Below are 9,968 nucleotides of genomic sequence, written 5' to 3' on the forward strand. Positions count from 1 at the left end.
TGTAGAGTATCTGTTTTTTTTTAACAAGATACAAATATATTCAACAATCATTATCCTAGAATTTAAAATACAAATTGAAAAGGCTAAGGCTTAGAAATCACAAAAATTTTGACAACTCATGGAAATTATGAGTGTATATTTCGATAATTCTGGAGCTAATATATGATTTTATACGTGAGTTTAATTTAAAAGAAAGATAAAGGCTATCTTGAAACACAAAATGAGAGACAGAGAAAATTCCTTATAATATACAATTACTACTATTCCTACCTCCTTTCCTTATTTGACATCAATTTTTTACCTAGAAACCAGTGAAGTCTGTTGGGTGAGTCTCTCACATATATCCACATCTTAAAATTCATCAATCCAATAATATCAGTCAACCTTGTAAAATAGCTCTAGCTTCATCACTCAAATATGTTTCTAATTTGAAACTTCAAGCAGAGAAGAGAAATAATTTATTGATCTCAGGTCACATAAGATGCTTAGCAGCTAATAATAAGATAGCATTACAAAAAAAACCTAATAGTTTATTAAAGATAGGTAAAATTGTATATTAGATTTCAGTATAGTTACCACATATTTAGAATGTGTCTATGACAAGATATTAGCACTGAAATGAGTCAGTTGAATTACTTTTTAAGAGTACTAGCAAAGTGCTAAGACCTAGCAAATGAGGTAAAAATGAGGTCGGTGGTGAGGTATCAAAAGACATCAACTCCTATCGAGAAGAAATAAAAACATATGTAATTTCAAGATCAAAGAGGGGGAAAACCCTAGACCTTAGTGGACACACACATAAACAGCTGAACATCAAAAGCAACAGAGGAACAGAGCAGCAAAGAGCAGCGGAGAGTGGTGGGGTGTCATGGCAGAGAAGGAGGGAAGAGGCATCTGAACATAAGCCGAGAACAGTCAGACTCCAGAGGAAGATCACCTTCGCACTCCATTCCCACCTTCCGGCTCCCCATCCATTTCACTGAGGGCCACCTCCACCACTCAATAAAACCTTGCACTCATTCTTGGAGCCCACGAGTGATCCGATTCTTTCAGTATGCTGGGCAAGAGCTCAGGATACAGAAACCAGTCACACTGTCCCTCTGCCCTTGCTATCAATAAGGAAGAGGGCTCATTGAGCTGATTAACATTCACACCATCTGCAGATGGCAGAGTTGAAAGAGCTTTGTAACACTGGGGTTGCAGGCACCCTTCCCTACACATTACCACAAGACTAGAGCCCAGAAGACTGGCCTCTGCACCTGCCCACCTGCTTTTTCCCAGCACAGGTTTGAGTTGCTGGGTGATGGAGCACGTGAGCCACACCCCTGTCACATGCCTGAGAGGGGAATCAGGGAATTTTCCTGTTTCAGTATGGACTGAGTTTGAGCCTTCCTAGTTGAGGGAAAAAAATTATTAAAACTACTTAAAAGCTCCACCTTGAGATCCGGCCACTGCACTCCACCCCGGGTGACAGAGCGAGACTCTGTCTCAAAAAAAAAAAAAAAAAAAAAAAACTCCACCTTTTGAGACTTTGAGCAGAAATCTCTACCATACCTAAGTGCTCAGGATTCAAAATGTGACAAAGATGTTGAATAAACATTTCTGTGTCCAAGCAATCCAATTAAGTGTCGGGGGAAATTAAGTTTTGAAAACATGGAAAGTGAAAGCAAGAATCATTGATGATAAAGGAGGGTGATGAGGCTTACCTGAATGGCCTTCCAGGTATAAGATTTACAAAAGTAAAGCCTAGAACATGAGACGTAGAGTTCTGGGACATAGAGTAGCTTGGTGTACCAAGGAACTGAAAGAACCTCCCTCTGCTGGAGCATAAAAAGGACATGAATTCTACGTAATCAAACATAAAAGAGAATTTGTGTAATGAGTCATATTACACAGAACCTCATGGACTGCATTGGGATGTTCAGGCGTGAAGGTCTTTGAGCAAAGGAACTGATTTGATCCAAGTTACTTTTTACCACTATAAAACTTAAATTCAAAGTTCACCATTTTTAAAAGTAAAAAAGGAAACAGGAGGGAAGGAGGGAAGACCAGTCTATTGATGAAGTCTATATCTCAATACAATACAGTCAATTTCCACTCCTTTTCTTTCTCTCTATATAGATATTTTTAAAAACAAAGTTTATGATATGTATGCATATATATATCACATGTAACATTTTATATACACACGTAACATTTCATATAAATATATAAAACATTTCAAACACATACACGTTTGGTTTTGTTGTTGTTGTTGTTAGAAGGAAACAAATCAACAACCATAATTTATATACCGATGGTGTATGAAAGATGCCAGTACAGCTGGAGGAGAGGAGAAAGTTATATGTAGGAGAATGGTGGGGTAGTGGTATATGTTGTTACAGAATTCATCGGGTTCAGAGAGTTGTAAGAAATGGTCTAATACCTTGAAGTAGAGATTGTAGATTGTAGAAAATGTGATCATACTTTGTCCATTTTTTTTTTTGAAACCGAAAGGAGCCATTACTCATAATTACACTGGGAAGAAGAAGAATAAATATATTTAAACTAGAATGAAATACCCTAGCTATATTAGAATATCTCTTATTGCTTTTAGTAAGTGTGATGGGGATAATTTCTTTAATAATTTACAGTAGATAAAGGAGCTAAGCCTATTGCCTATGGCATCATAGTAGACCCTTCTCAAGGGTAACAAAGGTTTAGCACCTCCCCAAAGTCCATCCCTGAGTGAAGATTAGAAGACTTAATTTGGAGTAGAGGACAGAAACTGGAAGGAAGGTGGAAAGTTTGAACAAGATGAAGGGTAATGGGAAAACTTTAAGTTTAGAAAAACTTGACAGGTAGCCTCAGAGTCCAATCATTCCCTCTGGGAGAATGTGATTTGGCAGAGCTGAATGTTACACCCATGGGATGGTTCCTCAGAAGCTATTTCTTGAACGAGACATGAATTATGGAGTCCATTATCATCATAGGTTTTGTAGAAGTTATGCCCCAGACTTTAGAATCTTATTTAAACTAAGAGAGATTCCTTTGGAAAAACAGAGTTGCCACTGTATACTTAGGCCTTTGTGCCCTTCCACAGCTTTTACTATAATATATCCCATCAGCAATTTTTTCCCCAATTCATTCCACAGGGTAAACTAGGTGATCTTTGTTCTATGATATGACTGGCTGTAGCATACACAAAAGCCCCAGAAGATGGACTTGGAAAACAAACTGGGAAAGACGCAGTGTGTAGAGTGACTATGTTCCTATCCACAGAATGCACAAGACTATGGAAGACAGTGTGATCCAGTACTTACTGGCTATAGAGGCCACAAAGAGATAGACTTGGGACGCAAGCCAAGTAATGAACTACAAATATCTCATATTCTTGATAATCTCAAAGTCGTGGCTATTTGACAGCAGATACAGTCTTGCTTTTTATATACTATTCTTGCCAGGTATATGGGAGAGGCTGGGTATATTTTGGCTGTCTTCCCCTCAGTAGTCATAACTGTCCAAGAACAGTATTACTAATATAATATCCTTACAGCCTTTGTAACTTAAAAACGTAATGAGGAGAGAAGATTTTCTAAGAGGCCAACTATTATTTTCAAGACTTAATGTAACTATTGGAAACATGATATGAGCTCTCAAGATTCCGCAGCAGGGCAGAAGTATTAAAAGTGCACAAGTCCAACTCTCTTCCAGTCAAGTCTGAGACAATGACATACGGCACCAAATGACAAAGAGAAATGGATGTTCATTCCTTTGAGCAAAACCTGGCAGCAATGTAGTGACTTAATGGCATGAGAAGCTTGGAGGCTTATCATGCAATAACCAGTCATCACAGGATAGTAATCAGGGGTGAAAAGAGAAGAGAAAGATCCATTTGACTGCTTTTCTGGGCTGGCACTTCACCTGTTATTTTCTACCTACTATCGAGCATAACATTCTCAGACAAGCTGATATGAGTAAATATTGGATCAATGTTGATGGTTGGGGAAGGAGAAACATAAATTCAAAGGGAGGCTCACCTGATTTACTGGGATCCTTATGTTTCTAATGATATAATAGAAAGTTAATGGGTTTTGGGGTCACAACTCTCTATACATGGATTCCAGCTTTTGTCACTACTCAGATGAGACTTGTCATGTGACTTACAAACCTCAATTTCCTCATACACATAGTGGATCTAATATCTATCTCGCAGGGTTTCTGTGCAAATTAAATAAGGAAGAACAGTTAAAGAATTGTTATTCTGCACGGTGCTTAGAAGTCATTTACTATGGAGCTAGAGGAGTACTGCAAATCCTGTATAAGTTGCTCACAAGAGCGCAATAAAGTGATGTGAACTTAAGTCCTACACAAGAACAGCTAGGAAGAGCTAGGAAGAGCCATTTCCAAGTTACATTTTAAGATCACTCTGACAGCTGATTAAATAGCAGAATGAAGAAGTGGAGAAATAAAACCTTTGAGACCAGTGAGCAGGGTACAACAATAATCTAAGTATGAGATTCTTATGGCTTAGAATAGGGAGGTTGCAGTGTGGTTAAAAAAAATAGTGGACAGATGAGTTGCCTCTTGTGAAACATGGCATCAGTCTGATCTGGTGATAAATCAGAATTGAGAGGTGAGTAAAACAGTCAAGGAACATAAATTTTGGGGGGCAGAGGATTATTTTTGAAAATTTAAGATTTATAAATACAAGCAATAAAGCATATTTTAAAATCTCTTGCAGTTTATATGGAAATGGAAATGCTCATTCAACTTGGTCAATCACATACTTTGCTACTCTAAAAGGTATTGCAATAGTTTAGAACGTCTTAGTTAATTGAACTTTTATTTGCCTTATTATAGATATCACCTGATATATACATAAAGCAGTCAGAATTCTCAATTCAAGTATAATTTTACGAACATGAAATATCAAACATAAATGCTATCTGTCATTGTAACCTCTTTCAAATCTCATTACTCCTTACAATCATTCAAATTCCAATGGCCTTTTTGTGTTTTGTAATTTAATAAGCCATACTAAAATGTGTATCCTAATTATACACTTCAGCTAACTCATGAGCACATATACTACAAGCATTCATTTCACAGTCAGACAATTATTTACTACAGCCTTCAATTTATATCCAAAGATCTACAGTTTAAGGAAAGCAGTTCTTTGCAATGTCTAATATTAATGATGCATGAGAATGCTTACAGAGGGCTGAACTAATAAAATCCATTTCAAATCAGTCCATTAAGTATGTTTCCTTGGTTGGAATTGGCAAACCAACCACTAGAAGGCAACGAAACAGAAAAAGGACGTAAAACATCTCGAAACAACTGTTATTCTTTTGAAATATCACTTTTTTTGTAGCATTAACTTGTGTGCTTTACCGTGTGACTTTTATTAACACATTTTTCCTAGTGTATCACGAGCTATTTTAATGTTATGTATTTATTGCAATTTTATAGCACCACTACAAGCCTATAGAATACTTGCAGAATATGTACTTCTTAAGTATATTTTTCTTAAACAGATGTTTTCACATACATATGTAATTATATATATCAGGTATATATTCATATATATAACATAGAAATTATAAGATGCATTATAGATATAAATCATATTACTTTCAAACACGCACACCTAAATCTAGAATTCAAAATTAATATTTTTTGCTCAGTTTTTAAAAATATTCCCCTACTGGGCCGGGCGTGGTGGCTCATGCCTGTAATTCCAGCACTTTGGGAGGCTGAGGCTGGTGGATCACCTGAGATCAGGAGTTCGAGATCAGCCTGGCGATTATGGTGAAAACATCGCTACTAAAAATACAAAAATTAGCCACGTTTTGTGGTGGGTGCCTGTAATCCTAGCTACTTGGGAGGCTGAGGCAGGAGAATAGCTTGAACCCAGGAGGCAGAGGTTGCAGTGAGCCAAGATCGCACTATTGCACTCTATCCTGGGCGACAAGAGTGAAACTCTGTCTCAAAAAAAAAAAAAAATATATATATATATATATAAAATAAAATGAAATACTCCCCTAGGATGGCTTTGATATGAAGAAAGTTAAAATTATCTATTCCAACAATTATGTTTTATAATTGAATAAAACATAATTCAAAAGAGTTAAATGATTTATCCAATATTGCGTACTAATCAACTGACCAATCCCATGTTACAATACCTGGTGATCTTTCAGTCTTTTTCTGCACATGTTCCATTCTTTCCAGCCTCCTTTATTTGCTCTTTACTGTTTACACAGTGAAATGTGTAGCAAAAATAGGTATCTTAAGAGACAAATGGGATACAAGGATTTCTTCCCATAGTCAATGTATTTAAGAGTGTTGATTTTTAGAAAGAAACATGGAGGTAGTTTATATCACCCAAATTTACAAGTAAATTGAAATCATAAAAATTTACCCAGAAACCACAGTATTCATTTATTTAATTGCACTTACTATGTGACAGGCACTATGACTTTTTCTGGATATATAAGACCAACAAAAGAGAAATGCTCACTATAAAGCTTATATGGGACTGAGGGAGACTCAAGCTAAATTTCTCTTAAATTTTCTGTATTTATAATCAATATTGGTAAGTGAAGAAAAATCATTTAATGGATATTGACATAGAAAATTAGGATCAATTGGGAAGGAAATCTTTCTTTCTACAGATTGGTTAGAGAGGACCTCTCCCTGATAAAGTGCTTTTAGGTGGGGCTAAGAACAATAGAGCCCTGTAAAGAATTGGGTGAAGTGGGAGCAGTGGGAAGGGCTTGAGTTACAGGCTTGAGGAGGGAAAGTCTCAGGCATGTTTGACGACCTACTGATGTCCAGTGCATTTGAACAGTAGTAAGCAGGGGAGAGATAATCACCCAAAGAGGTAGAGAACTCGCATGGGCCTGAGTAGTTTCTGTAGAACACCAGTTTCTTCCTCTTTCCCCAGGCTTAGATGAAGCTATCATTACCTCCCTAATTTCCCCACCTATTGTCTATGATTAACCACATCATGGGCAAGTCATATTTATACAGTCATTTGCATTTCAAAATTACGTTCGCACATTTGTCATTTTATTTAGTCCTCGTATGAACCTACTAAGGCAGCCAGATCAGGATTTAAAAGCAGCATTTACACAGGAGTTAACTGAAGTCTAGTGTATAATGTTGTAGTACTGTGTTGTGTTACGCATTTTATAATATAGGTCTTGTCAGCACTTTCTAATTTTGTGTTTTGTTTTCATTTTCAAATCTAACTACCTTATGTTCTAGTATGCAGAGTTTTCTACCTTGTGGAGAATCCTTAGTGTTGTCAAATATCTTTTGCATGCAGTTTGCAACTGCCACATTTGCTTGTGTCAGCTATTTTTGTCACTCTGACTCACACGAAAAAAGCCATTTTTATCTGTAGTAACCCCTTTAGGCTCCATAAAATTTCCATAGTTTTATTTTGGAAAGAAAAATTGTGAAATATTCAGTCATATTCTTAGCTATTTTCTTAGACTCTTCAGGGTGTACGTCCAGAGGGACCTCCCAACATAGGGGAATTGCTCACATGGGGCCACTGAAAGATAAAACCCATGGTTCTATGTTGAATAGGAGTGGTGAGAGAGGGCATCCCTGTCTTGTGCCAGTTTTCAAAGGGAATTTTTCCAGTTTTTGCCCATTCAGTATGATATTAGCTGTGGGTTTGTCATAAATAGCTCTTATTATTTTGAGGTACGTTCCATCAATACCGAATTTATTGAGCGTTTTTAGCATGAAGGGCTGTTGAATTTTGTCAAAAGCCTTTTCTGCATCTATTGAGACAATCATGTGGTTCTTGTCTTTGGTTCTGTTTATATGCTGGATTACGTTTATTGATTTGCGAATGTTGAACCAGCCTTGCATCCCATGGATGAAGCCCACTTGATCATGGTGGATAAGCTTTTTGATGTGCTGCTGAATCCGGTTTGCCAGTATTTTATTGAGAATTTTTGCATCAATGTTCATCAGGGATATTGGTCTAAAATTCTCTTTTTTTGTTGTGTCTCTGCCAGGCTTTGGTATCAGGATGATGTTGGCCTCATAAAATGAGTTAGGGAGGATTCCCTCTTTTTCTATTGATTGGAATAGTTTCAGAAGGAAGTTCTGGCTAGGGAAATCAGGCAAGAGAAAGAAATCAAGGGTATCCAGTTAGGAAAAGAAGAAGTCAAATTGTCCCTGTTTGCAGATGACATGATTGTATATTTAGAAAACCCCATCGTCTCAGCCCAAAATCTCCTTAAGCTGATAAGCAACTTCAGCAAAGTCTCAGGATACAAAATTAATGTGCAAAAATCACATGCATTCTTATACACCAGTAACAGACAAGCAGAGAGCCAAATCAGCAATGAACTTCCATTCACAATTGCTTCAAAGAGAATAAAATACCTAGGAATCCAGCTTACAAGGGATGTAAAGGACCTCTTCAAGGAGAACTACAAACCACTGCTCAGTGAAATCAAAGAGGACACAAACAAATGGAAGAACATACCATGCTCATGGATAGGAAGAATCAATATCGTGAAAATGGCCATACTGCCCAAGGTTATTTATAGATTCAATGCCATCCCCATCAAGCTACCAATGAGTTTCTTCACAGAATTGGAAAAAACTGCTTTAAAGTTCATATGGAACCAAAAAAGAGCCCGCATTGCCAAGACAATCCTAAGTCAAAAGGACAAAGCTGGAGGCGTCACGCTACCTGACTTCAAACTATACTACAAGGCTACAGTAACCAAAACAGCATGGTACTGGTACCAAAACAGAGATATAGACCAATGGAACAGAACAGAGTCCTCAGAAATAATACCGCACATCTACAGCCATCTGATCTTTGACAAACCTGAGAGAAACAAGAAATGGGGAAAGGATTCCCTATTTAATAAATGGTGCTGGGAAAATTGGCTAGCCATAAGTAGAAAGTTGAAACTGGATCCTTTCCTTACCCCTTATACGAAGATTAATTCAAGATGGATTAGAGACTTAAATGTTAGACCTAATACCATAAAAACCCTAGAAGAAAATCTAGGTAGTACCATTCAGGACATAGGCATGGGCAAGGACTTCATGTCTAAAACACCAAAAGCAACAGCAGCAAAAGCAAAAATTGACAAATGGGATCTAATTAAACTAAAGAGCTTTTGCACAGCAAAAGAAACTACCATCAGAGTGAACAGGCAACCTACAGAATGGGAGAAAATTTTTGCAACCTACTCATCTGACAAAGGGCTAATATCCAGAATCTACAAAGAACTCAAACAAATATACGAGAAAAAAACAAACAACCCCATCAAAAAGTGGGGAAAGGATATAAACAGACATTTCTCAAAAGAAGATAGTCATACAGCCAACAGACACATGAAAAAATGCTCATCATCACTCGCCATCAGAGAAATGCAAATCAAAACCACAATGAGATACCATCTCACACCAGTTAGAATGGCAATCATTAAGAAGTCAGGAAACAACAGGTGTTGGAGAGGATGTGGAGAAATAGGAACACTTTTACACTGTTGGTGGGATTGTAAACTAGTTCAACCATTATGGAAAACAGTATGGCAATTCCTCAAGGATCTAGAACTAGATGTACCATATGACCCAGCCATCCCACTACTGGGTATATACCCAAAGGATTATAAATTATTCTACTACAAAGACACATGTACACGTATGTTTATTGCGGCACTATTCACAATAGCAAAGATTTGGAATCAACCCAAATGTCCATCTGTGACAGACTGGATTAAGAAAATGTGGCACACATACACCATGGAATACTATGCAGCCATAAAAAAGGATGAGTTTGCGTCCTTTGTAGGGACATGGATGCAGCTGGAAACCATCATTCTTAGCAAACTATCACAAGAACAGAAAACCAAACACCGCATGTTCTCACTCATAGGTGGGAACTGAACAATGAGATCACTTGGACTCGGGAAGGGGAACATCACGCACTGGGGCCT

Source organism: Rhinopithecus roxellana, chromosome 16 (genome assembly GCF_007565055.1).
Source record: "Rhinopithecus roxellana isolate Shanxi Qingling chromosome 16, ASM756505v1, whole genome shotgun sequence".
NCBI classification, from domain to species: Eukaryota; Metazoa; Chordata; class Mammalia; order Primates; family Cercopithecidae; genus Rhinopithecus; species Rhinopithecus roxellana.